This window comes from Giraffa tippelskirchi, chromosome 2 (genome assembly GCF_054371585.1).
Source record: "Giraffa tippelskirchi isolate mGirTip1 chromosome 2, T2T-mGirTip1v1.2.pri, whole genome shotgun sequence".
In the NCBI taxonomy this organism is placed as follows: domain Eukaryota; kingdom Metazoa; phylum Chordata; class Mammalia; order Artiodactyla; family Giraffidae; genus Giraffa; species Giraffa tippelskirchi.
In genome coordinates, this window is record NC_137276.1 from 13,627,060 (window position 1) to 13,641,517 (window position 14,458).

General features: G+C 40.8%; 1 long non-coding RNA gene across 1 annotated transcript; it reads left to right on the forward strand.

Moving 5' to 3' along the window:
• Nucleotides 1-371: 371 nt before the first annotated feature.
• On the forward strand, nucleotides 372-7,025 carry LOC145539783 (uncharacterized). The gene is made up of 7 exons (XR_014077953.1): nucleotides 372-437; nucleotides 841-1,067; nucleotides 1,149-1,392; nucleotides 1,574-1,675; nucleotides 1,819-1,911; nucleotides 5,170-5,380; nucleotides 5,819-7,025. It is a non-coding gene; the product is annotated as an uncharacterized LOC145539783 (long non-coding RNA).
• The last annotated feature ends 7,433 nt before the right edge of the window (nucleotides 7,026-14,458 follow it).

The following is a 14,458-nucleotide window of genomic DNA, read 5'->3' on the forward strand; positions in this document are numbered from 1 at the left end:
GTGGCACAGTGGTAAAGAATCCTCCTGCAAATGCAGAAGCTGCAGGAGATGTGGGTTTGATCCTTGGGTCAGAAAGATCCCCTGGAAGAGGAAATGGCAACCCACTCCTGTAGTCTTGCCCGGAGAATTCCACGGACAGAGGAGTCTGGTGGGCTACAGTCCATGGGGTCGCCAAGAATCGGACACGACTAAGCACACGCATCTCAAATAGGAGAAAGGTCTTCCTTGGAGGTAATGTAACAGCCCAGGGTCCCTGCCTGACCTTCTGGTCACCTGCACTGGTCACCTGCACTGGTCCATGTCACAAGCGATCTAGTTGCTCACAAAGGGATGCACACGTAGCATGTGGGTGTGTGCACCTAGTTTATTTCACATTCAAGCCATGTGCCCCAAGAAGTGTCATATTGTATGAGGTCGACATATTCTTTCTGGTTGAGGTTACTATTGTTTTCTGGAAAGCCGTCTTTTCTAACTCCTAGATATCTGGAATGACCCTGTCTAGAAATAACAGTGAGGGAGGTGCTTTATGTATGGTTTTAAATTTAGGGCTGTTGATGGTTTCTTTGCTTTCAAAGATACTACTTAAAGTAGATGGATTTCCTAAGAGAATATTTTCATGTAGAACCTTAAATCTTCTCATTATGTCACTTTGCTTTCCTGGTATCATTAATCATTAATATGATTATAGTTTTAAGACTTATCTTGAAACTAACTCAAAGAAAAGCTTATATGCAGGAAAATACCTTCAGTGAATTTTCATTTGAAAGTGAAAGAGGGTACAAATAGCTCATTCACCCTCTCTCCTTCCCTGGTTCTTTCTTTGTTTTTTCCTTCTTGCAGTGGTTTGCTGGCTGTCTTTTCTTCCTGTCACTTCGATGCTGAGCTGTGTGCCCTGTCAGTGGTGTGAGCTTAGAAAGAGAAGGCCGTCCCTTCTGCTGAGCTGAGAAAGTCCCCTCAGATGATTAACAGATGAGCACCAGAAAGTGTAGCGTTTCAAAGCTGCCACGATGTCGTGGAATATTTTACATTTCGGTGGATTCATCTGTTGAGCAGCCATTGTTCGCCTGGTGTGCGCCCCTTTGGGACATGTGCTTTTGGTTTGGTCTTTATTGGTTTCGTTCTTTATTTCCACTCTTTCTTTTACACAGGCACATAGGAAATCATGACTGAAATCATCTTCATAAAGTGGTGTGTGGTGTGAATTGAAACAACTTTTTCCTTTCTTCTGAGGAAGAGACAAGTCTAAAAACGGTTTGGGGCGATTGATCGTCTCACTGCTGGTGTTGCTTTTGATAAACGTGCAGGGGAAGGTTGGGAAAAGAGTTCTGATTAAAGACCATCTTCCCTGATGTTCCGTGAGGCTGCAGAAGATTCCAGGAAGTTTAAACCATGGTAATATCCGCATGGCTGCCAGAAGGACCAAGTTGATAGATTTTTATCCAGTCATACATCCAAGGGAAACCTGCTCCTTTTCCTCCCTGCATTCAAAAATGTTTTAGGCCATGTGGAAACTAGAGTCTTTAAATGTATTCATTTATGCTGAGGTAGGCATTTGTTTTGATGGCTTCCACAGAAAAGTCCAGGCTCCTGTGGTATGTGGACATGAACTTACAAACAGCAAGCAGAGGAAAACGGTGGGATTTCTCCTGGGAACAAAGATATTACAGATAACATAGTAAGAGAGGTCCCTGATTATTGTTGTTTTTGTTTATTGCATCCAACTCTTTGAAACCCCATGGACTGTAGCCCTCCAGGTTTCTCTGTCCATGGGATTTCCCAGGCAAGAATACTGGAGTGGGTTGTCATTTCCTTCTCCAGGGGATCTTCCTGATCCAGGGATCGAACCTGTGTCTTCTGCATTGCAGGTGAATTCACTATCGCTGAGCCACCAGGGAAGTCCCCCTGATTATAGTAAGAGAAATTAAATAAAAGGAATATCCTAAATATCAGTGTGTATATGAGAAAAATTCTGGGTTGGGAGAAGTTATGCTCAATATGAAGTATTGCCTCTTTTTTAAATTTCATAAGTAGGGTAATGACAATCTCTCAACTAAATAAAGATCCTGTATTGACTGACTCATTTGCCAGAAACAAGAAGTTTCTGTGCTGACCCTCAGCCTCTATTCCACACACACCCTTACACACACACACCATATATAAATTGTACATTGCTGCTCATCAGATTGCCTGAAAACTCCCCTTTTGTCACTTTTCATGACCACATCTACCTGCGTCCTGGGTTGTGAGCATGTGCTACAGAGTCTAAAGGCAGAGAGGCTGGAGGGCAGGGTGGGAACAGGAAGAAGGAAAATAGGGGGAGGAATTTTACATGAAGCTCTGAAGCCCTCCCAGCTGGCGCAGTGGTGAAGAACCAGCCAGCCAATGCAGGAGACACAAGAGGCTGGGTTTCCATCCATGGATTGGGAAGATCCCCTGGAGGAGGAAATGACAACCCATTCCAGTATTCTTGCCTGGGAAATCCCATGGAGAGAAGAACCTGGTGTGCTGCAGTCCGTGGGGTCGTAAAGAGTTGGACACAGCTGAGAGACTAAGCACGGCACACATGATGGCTTTTATAAAATAAAATGCAGTGCTTAATTGCCTCTCTGTATGTTGCTGGTTGGGGGCTTCCCCGGTGGCTCCTGCCTGCAATGCAGGAGGCACAGGAGACTTGGGTTTGATCCCTGGGCTTAGAAGATCCCCTGAAGGAGGAAATGGCAGCCCACTCCAGCATTCTTGCCTGGAGAATTCCATGGACGGAGGACCCTCGCGGGTTACAATCCACGGAGGCACAAAGAGTTGGACACAACTGGTGACTGAGAACATGTTGCCAGATATTTAAACAGCTCCTTCCCCATCTTAGTCACCCCTCCTCAAATAAACAATTCTACTGAGTTGTAACACAAGCAGAAAACTGCACTAATCTGAAGTATACAGTGATGGTGTTTTACATAGATGTACATGTGGTCATTACTCAGATTATGACTTACAACATTTTCAGCCCCAAAATGATTGCTTCTTGGACTTCCTTGCTGGCCCAGTGGTTAAGACTCTACACTTCAATTGCAGGGGACTCAGGTTTGATCCCTGCACAGGGAACTAAGATCCCACATACCGTGCATACAAATAAATACATAACTTTTTTTAAAAAGGTTCCTTCAGGCCTCTTCATAGTCAATATTTATTCCTACCCAGAAGCAAAATGCTATTATGACATCTATCACAACTATCTACCACTACAAATTGGTTTTGAAAGGACAAGATGTTAAATATCTTACAGAGATATTTATTAATTAAAACAAATTAATAATAATGAGTATCATTAGAAATCATTTATTGATCCTTTACTATGTATAGGCATTGGGAAAATTAATTTCTTACTTTATTTCAACATCACTGTTGACCGAAGAAAGTATTTTTCCCATTTAATAGATGAGGAAATTTCAGCTCAGAGAAATTATGTGATTTACCTAAGGTCACACAAATAGTAGGAGATAGAACCAAGATTTGAACATGGATTTATTTCTTTAAAGCTTTAGTCCAAAGCTAATGTGCTGTGTCATCAAGATGGATTAGACTGGCTGAAGTTCAGATGGACGTTGAATAATATTCTATTAAGCCACAGATCTGAAATATTAAAAGTTATTTTAAAATTCTAGGTTAGATATGGATCAGATTGAACCATATGTAATTATTGATATATGGTTGTTTTTAATCTGTAAAATGGTAATTTCATATGATTTAATGTCATTGCTTAACTAACTATATTTTATCAAACTATATAACTAACCTCAGTGAACTAAAATGCTTAACTTGAATAATTGCTATTCATTCATTTATTTATTCTTTTAATAAATACATCTAACCCTCTTGTATATCACAAAATACCAGATTGGAAGACTTAAACAATAGAAATGTATTTCCCATCTTTCTGAAGGCAGGAAAGTGCAAGATCTATGTGCTTCTGATCCTGGTGAGAACTCTCTTCCAGGCTTATAGATGGCCACCCTCTCGCCATGTTCTCAAAGGGTAAAGAGAGAGAAAGAGTGAGAGCAAGCTCTTTGGTGTCTCTTCATAAAGAAGATTAAAGCTATGAGATCAGAGCCCCGCCTGCATAAAGGCCCTATCTCCAAACACAGTCACATCTCAGAGACACTGTGTGCTCAATTCCAGACCACCACAATAAAGCAAATGACTCCAGTGAAATCATTCCCTAGTGCATATAAAAGTTATGTTAACACTATACTCTAGTTTGTTAAGTGCTCAATAGCATTGTGTCTAAAAAAATGTAGAAGGACTTCCCTAGTGATCTAGTGGTTAAGAATCTGCCTGCCAATACAGGGGACATGGGTTCGATCCCTGAGCCAGGAAGGAAGACCCCACATGCTGCAGAGCAACTAAGCCCATGCACTGCAACTACTGAAGCCCACACACCCTGGAGCTTGTGCTCCACAAGAGGAGAAGCCACCTCAGTGAGAAGCCTGCCCATCAGGATGAAAAGTAGCCTCCACTCACTGCAACTAGAAAAAAATGCGGGAGCAGCAACAAAGACCCAGTGCACCCAAGAATAAATATAAATTAAAATAAACTGAATTTTTAAAAAAATTTATATAAAAAAATTTATATAAAAAAATACCTTAATTTAAAAAATATTTTATTTCTAAAACAAATGCTAACCATCATCTGATCCTTCAGAATCGTGCTGTTTCTGCAGTAGTAACACCAAAGATCACTGATCACAGATCACCAGGACAAATATAATCATAATGAAAAATCTTAAATATTACGAGAATTATCCAAATGTGACACAGAGGCACAAAGTGAGCAAACGCTGTTGGAAAATGGCACTGATAGACATGCTCAAGTCAGGGTTGCCGCAAACCTTCAATTTGTAAAAAAAATGCAATACCTGCAAAGTGTAGTAAACTGAAGCGCAATAACATTAGGCATGGGGGGGTTAAGGGTTTGAAAATAATAATTCAGTGGGGAGGTGAAAATATAGAAACTCTGTGAGCTCTTGAAAAGTGGGAAAGACAAACCCATGCCCAGAATATGTTTCAATCCTAACAAAGACAAGTTGTCACCTCCTCCAGGGTGAAAGAGTTCCAATGTAATCAATTTATCACCAAAAGTCATGTTCTCTTTGCTCAAGGACTGGTCTCCTTGCAGGTTCAGCATTGGTCTGCAGCTGGCAGCTCACACATTTAGCAGCATCTGCAGGAGATGCATCAGCCATGGTGAAAGGGAACTACCTTGACTGCTCCATCCATGGACCTGTTGTGCAAGCACCAGGGTGCACAGGGCAGGGCCTGGCTGATACCACTTTCTGTGTGCTGTTTCGGGCCCCCTCTGCAAATGAATAGTGATGGTGGACAATGATGTAGGTCACCTTGAACCCACTGCCTGGAATCTATCCACATCCACCTTCCTAGACCTCTTTGCCTCTGATCTAACCCTTTCAGATCTGTGTCCAACCAGCCAGACCTTTCACCACTTCCCAGGAGTCTTGTTTATCCTTATGTCAGATCACGTCTCCTGCCTCACCAAGTTAATGACAAAGTTTAGGGTTCACTCCTTGAAGCTAGAAGGATTTCCCCTCCCAGTTTCCAGGGTCACTCATAAATGAATGTAGTGTGGCGACATTTATTTCTAGCTTGCCACAACACACTGAATTGACCCATTTGTGAGCCCCAGACTGGGTTTTTCTCCTCCATCAGTTGGCCATAGAGGACTTCTCACGTGGCCGTAAGGGTAGAGCTAGGGGTGAGGTAAGGGAGAGGAGAGGCAACTGGGAAATTTGTATTTCATTTCCCATCAGTCTCCTAGAGAATATTAATTCACTGGCACATTGAGAAGGATGTCAACCTAGGAGCATGTCAGTCAGGAGTCTGGATGGATGTGGGCCAGAACCACGGTACCTGCCACACTGGTGAAAACCAGTTACAAAAGGGAAGTGAAAAAATCCTATTCACCGTATTAACCAGGAATAAATTTAATAATAAAGGAATAGAGCCTATATAAAGAAAGCTATAAAATCTTACTGGAGATCTTAAAATAAAGGCCCAGAGAAATGGAGGAACATACCATGTTCCTAGTAAAGAAACCTTAATGCTGTAAAAGTATCAGTCCTCAAATTAACTTAGAAGTAAAACACAGTTCAGTTTGGCATCCCTGTGCGTTTTGTGTGTTGAGGTGCTGGGGATGCTGGGAGTGCATGAAGCTATTTTAAAGCTTTTATATGTAAGTAATAACTGTCTGGGAGTGACTAAGAGAAGTTTGAAAGAGGAACAATATTTGGAGGGGTTCCCCTACAACATTGTGAAACTCATTATATTATACTGCACCTATATGTGTGTGTGTATCATATACTACACTACCCTATAATCTAAACAGTATGCCACTGACACAGGAATACTAACAGATCAAGAACAAAACAGAGAATCAGAAATAGCTCACAGTCTATACGAGAATATAATACATGTAAAAGGTGGCTCTTTGATTCAATGTGAAGAGGGTAGTTTATAAACCAAATGACGCAGAAAGAACTGGTTGGCTCTTGGGGTGGAGGTGAATGCTACATCTCAAACCTCACGTCATAAACAAAAATAAATTCCAGATGAAATATTCAAAAACTAGGAGTCTGGAGAAAGTTCAACACTTTCCACATAAGAAGCAGGCGCCCTGGTTTCTGTCCTTGGGGAGGAGTGACCTTGGAGCCTTGTTGCTCCAAGCCTGGACACTCCACATCACCTGAAAAACTGACGATCGGGAAGATAACCGCAGTGGGTGTTGTGTCCCAAAACGCTTTACCAAAATGAGCCTGTCGCCACACTGGGACAATGCATCCTTTTATCCTCGCTTCCCCTGCAAGCCTTGAAAAGTTCTTTAATGTCTCCAGACCTCAATTTCCTCACTCGTAAAAGATTGTGACAATTCGATGAGATAACAAGGGTAACATGCTAAAAAAGAGTTCCTGGCACAGAATAAGTGTCCAATAAATGCTATGATTACTGTCATTATTACCATTACGAGTATAGTCCTTATTTTCGTCTGTCAAGGTATCATGTAAAACAAACTGGGCATTACCATAAAATATCCTCTGCAAAGTTCTGGACATCACCCGCTTCTCATCTAATCATTAATGCACACCCACTGGGCTCTCAGAACTAGCTAAAGCAGCGGGTCACGGCCACGTCCACTGCCAGCCTCCTAGTTCTTATTATAGTTACTATTATTGTTCTGCCAGCTCTGTGACTCTTAACACCTGGCTATTTATTTCCCTTTATAGTTTTTTTCAAAGCCTGTTATCTCACTCTTTGTGAAAATCCAACCTAACTAGGTCTATTTGTACCCTATCATTTGACAATGTATTTTTTTTTTCCTGTTACAGAATTTTTCTCCACTAACTCGGAGGAGAGGTAAGAAACCGTGCCTGACTTGACCCTATCAAGTTCAACTAATCCACATATCACATTGTTGTCTTTTAATTAGACTTCCCAACAGTTTTCCCAGTTCCAAGCTGAGGCTCCTCAGGGATCCATGAGATCTGAAAAAGATTTTCCATAAAGTAATCTTCGAAAAGCAGAAATCCTGAAACACATCCACTTTTGCCCTGTAACTGCGAAGTTTGCCCTAATGGGAGACCAGCTGTAGCCCTGCTACATCCCAGACTTCCCCAGGCCACATCGGAGCAGTCATTTCCAAGCCTGTTTAAGGTGGTGCCCAGGCTTATACTGAATTAGGAACTTGAGATGCTATCTCTTCACTTTTAAATGGATAATAGGCTTTCAGCAGAGGAAGCTAATATTTATTAAACACCTACTGTGACTAGGCACTACAGTCTTCATATAAAGAACATTAGCTCAGTATTTGAACTTCCTCAATTTTTTGAATTGTGCTTAGTTTAAGATTCACAAGAAGTTGCAAACTACAGCACAGAAAGTTCCTGTGGACCTTTTGCCCAGCTTCCTCCAACCATCAAGTCTTCTGTAACCATGGCATATTGTCAAAACCAGGAAACTGACATTGGTATCATATATTAACCCAGATGCTGTCCTAGTCAAATTTCACCTGAACTGCTTTCATGTGAGTCTGACTCCTCATTTGCCATTTGCAACTTGGGGAAGAAAACGAACATCTCCCTGCTTCAGCTCACTTAGCTGTAAAATGGAGACACGAATCATGCCTATATCACAGGATTATTATGAGGATTAAATAAGATTAGCCATTATTATTTGTGAGTCCTTACAACAACCCTGTGAGGTAGAGACTTGGGAGACTGTTTGCAAAACTGTCTACCATTACCCTCCTTCCTTGGAAACTTTGTGTTTCTTTCCATCAAGAGATGGAGTCCATTTCCCCACTCCTTGAATCTGGGTTTGGTGGTATGGGACTTGCTTTGGCCAGCTGAACACAGCAAGGTGATGACGTGCTGGTGTTGAGCCTATGTCTCAGCAGGGCTAATGTTCTCGCTCTTTTTCTCTCTGAACACTGCTTCTACCATACGAACAAGCCTAGGCTAGCTGATTTCATGAGGAAAGACTTACCGCTGTCACCCAGCAGCCAAATCCCCGAGGCAGAGCTGCCCTGGTGACCTGCAGCTGATTGTAGAGATTTGAGAGCCCATTGGAGACCAGAGTAACTCAACAGAGCCCAGCCTCAGTTTCCAGCTCAAAGTGAGCTAAAGGGAGGGTTACTGCTTACCACTGAAAGTCAGGGGTCGTCATGTGGCTATAGATAACTGAAACAGATAGTATCATGAAATGTTAACAGTAATTACATTATTAGATCATGAGAAGTAATAAAATAATGAACATAATACATTTAGTGTCCAACCTGTGAGACACCCTTAATAAATGTTCATTGCTGTAATTGTCGTTATTCACAGCACCCCATTCTACAAATGAGAAAACCAACACTTAGAAAAGCTTAGGAAGTTTGCCAGTAAGCATCTGAGCCTGGTTCAAACTGGTCTCATTCCAAAGCTGTGTGCTTTTCCCTGTGGGAAAATGTCTCTTTCTGTTTCCTCTGTCCTCACCCCATTGGGATGATGCTAAACTAATCCACCATAATTCAAATAGTGATGGATTGTAATATGGTCCTCACTCTTCCCGCTTTTCTGTGAATCTGTAACAAACTTTTAAAAGGTGATAGTATGATGTTTAATATAGACACACAAAGAAAGATATTTGATATTTAAATTATTCATTTAAAAGGAAAACACTCAAATTAGAATTTTGAAGAACTGGTTCACATTTCAATGTAGGAACAAATGTCCCACAAAATCTCCAGTACCATTATCTTTAGGATATTCTGGAATCCTGGGCAGAAGTCAACTGAATGTTGTTGAGAAAAAATTAGAGGAAATAGAATCTTAAAGGTCTCAGTCGTCGTTGGTCTTACAATGTCATGATCCATTTTTGTTGTTGTTCAGATGAGGGTTGTGGGGTGAGCCTGTGGACTTGTGCTGACATCACATTAATGTAGATGAGAGAACAGACTTGCAACAAAGGCTGTGGGAGAGAAAAGATATGAAGATGCTGTCATGGAGTATCCCTCTACTAAGAAGCCAGACACAGTATGAGTGAGATGTTTGGGAAAAGAACACGGATGACTTGAATGTGGTAAGCTTTCATTTTACATTTTGATGAAAAGTCAATGATTTTTAGACTGTCCTAGATCAAACCGTAGCTAAATGTAAAATGCACAGAGTTGGGTTCATTTTGATATTCCAATAGCGTAGCCATATTTATGGCCACTTTATAATTATCACCCTCACTCCCAGAGGAGTGATTAAGTGTGTCCCTTCATATATCACTTAAGTTTGTGTCCCAGTGAAGGAACCAGAAGACAAAAACCCACCTGATATACAAGTAGTCCTTCAGCCACATGAGAATTAGTGGAATTCTTCCCTATAGTGAATGAGAATGTCATGTGTCAGGGAAGAAACTACCGGTAGTTCACTCAGTGTTCATCTTTTCCTTGTCACACCAACAAAACTAATTTTATTAGGTAGCAATAATGTGCCAAAATTAAAAAAAAAAACTATTATCCCATCCTCCCCTACAGCTAGGAGTGACCATGCAACTAAGTTCATGAGAGTGGTGTGTAAGCTAAAGTTATTAGGTGATGTTTTTACTGCTTTTCTTCCTCTTTTTTCCTTCCTGGGATGTAGGTGTGATGGTTGGAGCTGTAGCAGCCAGTTTGCAATTATTTAATAGCTGAGCCACTTGACTCTCAGCCCAAGTTTTGTCATTTAGTAATTGAGTAATCAATCTAACTTTCCTGTGCCTCATTTGTAAAAATCAAGATAACAATAGTATCTGGTTGTTGATGAGGTTATCCACATAAATGACCTTAAGGAATGAGTGGATATAGTGAGTTTTGTCTAATGTGCATTCTGCAGAAGTAGTAGGAGTAGATGTAATAATAGTAATAGGTACAATATTATTAGTAGTAACAATTATGATAATAAAGTGAGCTGAGGGTCAAACTAGAAAGCACTTAAAATGACATTATGAGAAATTTTTCATTCCGTGAAACAAATAATAATCTTAAGCAGGAGAGTGACATGACTGCTTCCAAGTTATAAGAGTTACAAGCTTCCAAGTTAAAAAGTGTTACCTCCTCTCTGTAACCAAAACCTACACTAGCCATTTCTACATATCGGTTAACCAAGCCAATGCCACTCCATGCCAAAGAACTCCCAAATCTATAATTAAAAGAGAAAAATGAAGACAACAGAATAAACTATTCATAAGCAAACCTCATTCCATTTAAAGGATTGACATTTACTCTGAGATTATGTCTTTATAATTCTTATGCGTTTTCTTTTTGTCATTTTAAAAACTGTCCTTTCTTCTATTAAATGTTAGAGGGGGGGTAAATATTATTCATAACAAAATAAGCAACAAACCTTATTGGTAACTTGGTTTTGTTTTAATCTGCAAGCCTAAGAATCACAACTCTGGGAAATAGGTTTAAATATTTCAGTGGATATACTCCCCACCTCCCACCCCCCGATGCCACAAATGAAAACAAAGTCGCTTCACTCAGTAAGGTACTACATCATGAGTCAGAACTCAGGAAATGATCCCAGGCTTGTATACATGCATTTTGATAAAAAGTAGACAGACATCATATCAAGGTTAAATAACATGCGGTGTCTGTTCACTATGTAACATGCTGGATTTTTTTTAAACAAATGATATATATGATTAACAATCTGAACTGGCCATTTACAAAAGAGTTTCTAGTCATGTACTAAATCAGTGCTCTCAGATTTTAGCATGCCTCAGAATCACCTGGATGGCTTGTTAAAACTGGGGTCATCAATCTCGCCCTTCGAGGGTTTGATTCACGAGGTTTGGAGTGGGGCCTGAGAAATTTGAGTTGCTTGCAAGTTGACAGGTAAAGTTGCTTGCCCTGGGACCACACTTTGAGAATCACTGCTCCAGCTAAAGAAAAATTGTGAGAGCAAATGTGAGTCACAAAAATATTTCTCACACAAGAAAAGTAATAGAATAAAAAGCATACATTTTTAGTTTCATTTGTCTATAGAGCATGTGTACCTCAGTGAGTAAGTCACTTGAAAGGAATGACTGGCAACAATCTTATCAAATGATTTTATTAAAGCACTATCAGCGACTCCCCTGGTAGTCCAGTGGTTAAGAATTTGCCTTGTAGTGCAGGAACGTGGGTTTGATCCCTGGTCGGGGAACTGAGATGTAACACGATGCAACTAAGGCCTGATGCAGCTGAATAAATAAATAAATGAATATCTTTAAATAGCAGAGAATTCCTTGGTCGGAGGGGGAATCTTAATGTTGGAACCAGATAAATCATTCCATAGACAGTGGTCTCCTTCCAGGTCTGAACATCACGTCATTCTGCTTCTTCACACACATCTTTCTCTCGCTCCATTTGGACTTCGGATATGGAGAGCAACTCTAAGAAGATGCCGTCTCCCCAAAGGTTGGCTCTCTTCCTACCCTGCTGTCCAATGCCGACAACAGGCCCACTACATCTAGCAGAAGTAGAAAAAGAGAAAACACACAGTCCCACTCCAGGACACACCTGCAACCCACCGGACAGCCCACCAGCTTCCAAACAGTTCTTAGAGAAATTAGGCTATCTTTCATTAGCTATCTATCATGTGGCCTCCACCGGGCTGCAGGATATGAGGGCCATTTAATTAGGCCCTGCACCACTCTCTGGTGTGAAAAGGCTCTCAAACGCTTTGATTCCCCACTGCTTCGCAGCAGGAAGTTGTTGGCGATAATTGACATAGGATTTCCTTGTTAACCAGCAGCAGACATGCCGGATTAAAGCGACAGAGATCTCGAGAAGAAAGTGAAAGAGATAAGAAGCTCAGGAAGACTTCTGCTTATTTGGCACTTGAGGACCGGGAGGAAACAGCAATCACCCACTCAAGTGGCGACTCCCAGAGTGGAAGGGCATCCCCTTATCAGACCCATTTCAGCTTGGCCGATCAAAGATTGACTCCCCGTAAAATCACATAGGCCTGGGGTTTGTTAGTTTATTAAGCGGCAGGTTTTCGGAATTATCACAGGTTTAAAGATGGATTGCAGTTTATGTGAAGGGGGAGAGGATTATCGGGTTTTCATCTTAACAATTATAAAATATCACAGCTGAAAGCTTGCTTGCAAATGACATAATTTTCCACCACCAACTAAACAGGTCATTGTGAGGCTGTGTGTAAGCGTTCTCCACAAGGGAGGAAATGCAGACAAATTAACTCTGGGGAGGAATGAAGATGGGGGCCTCCAAATGCCTTTTTCCATTTCGGAAGCCGGTGCGATCTCATTGTCCCCTGTGCGCTTCTATAGGTAATTATATTTAATTTCTTACTGGGGCCATTTAGGTCGGCTTGCATTCAAAGAGAGGGACAAGAAAAAGCAGCCCACTGAGATGGGTCTTTAAAAGCGGCTGTGATAAATGATACCGAAATAGATCCACATGAGGCGAGTGAAATGAAATGTCTGCTTTGGAGTAGAGACAATTATTGTATATCACTTAATAACTTAACCTTACAAGAGCACATGTGGCATTAATAAAGGGCTTGGAGCTGCAAAAGCATGTTATGGGACTTCCTTTTGACAACATATAGGTCCTGGAAGATTGGGTCCGTGAGATGGTTTTGCATGTCTGCTCACCTGTGTACTTGACTATGGATCCATACTTCAGATAAATAGATAATTACAAGTGCTTGCCTCCTTCTAGTTTTTAAATTTGCATTTACTATTGTTCAAGTTATCGGAGAAATGTGTACTGATGGTAGAAAATAGAGAAAATCAAGCAAAATATTAAGAATGAATAAAAATAATTCTCCCCATCCAGGGCTAAGAACCAGAAAAATCCTGCAGGTTTTGTTGTTACCTATACACAAGTATGTAATATCTTGGAACATCAGGCTTACTGCTTACAATTTTTTTTTTAATCCATAGTTTATTTAACAACAGACCATGAATTTTTCCTATGCTGTGCTGTTCTGTGCTTAGTCGCTCAGTCAGGTCCGACTCTGTAACCCCATGGACTGTAGCCCCCCGGGCTCCTCTGTCCATGGAATTCTCCAGGCAAGAATACTGGAGCTAGTTGCCATGCCCTCCTCGAATTTTCCCTATATTTAGTAACTATTATTTGAAGGTTTGGTTTTGAATCGTGGTGTTGTGCTTGATAACATAATTTACTTGGCTCAATAGTTGGACATTCAGATTGGCATCAATTTTTTGCTATTATAAACAAACTGAAATGACTAGTTTTGAACATAAATCCACATGTTATACTGCTCCCTTGGTAGAATTAGAAGTAGAATTTCTGGCTCAAAGGGCATGGTCACTGTTAAGGACACTGATACCTACTCAAATCTGCAGGTTTTCAACAGAGCTTGAAAATAAGTGTCCTGGTGTTGAAGTCAGAAGCATTTTATGTCATCCACCCTGAAGCGAGAGCAAGTAACAGCAACTATTTCATCAAAAGAAGATCACTCATTCTGCCCACATCACTTGAGTCCTTTCGTGCTGACAACCTTTTTTTGTTAAGCTCTGTGACAGACTATGACAATAAACAGTGACTCAATAATCAAGTTAATGGGGCCAAACTCTGAAGATAATCATGTCAATGTTAACGACTTAAACATCGAACACATCTTTTATCCAAGAAGTTCAAGTTCCTCCAAGAGCACCAATTCATTATCATTCACAAGTGCAGACGGAATTGGTTGAGAAAACAACAAAAACAAAAACCTTTAAAAACAAACTGAAAGGAAAGCAGTGGGAGGAAGGAGGAAAAACTGATTCTGGACCAGTTTTGTTTTTTTTTTAACAAAATAACCCTCGGGGCTTGATCTACTATAGAAAAGAAGTGGGGGGGGGTTGACTTTTTTTTTCCATTGTAATTGTTCTATTTGCTGCTGAAGGACTGGAGCCAATCAGCCAAC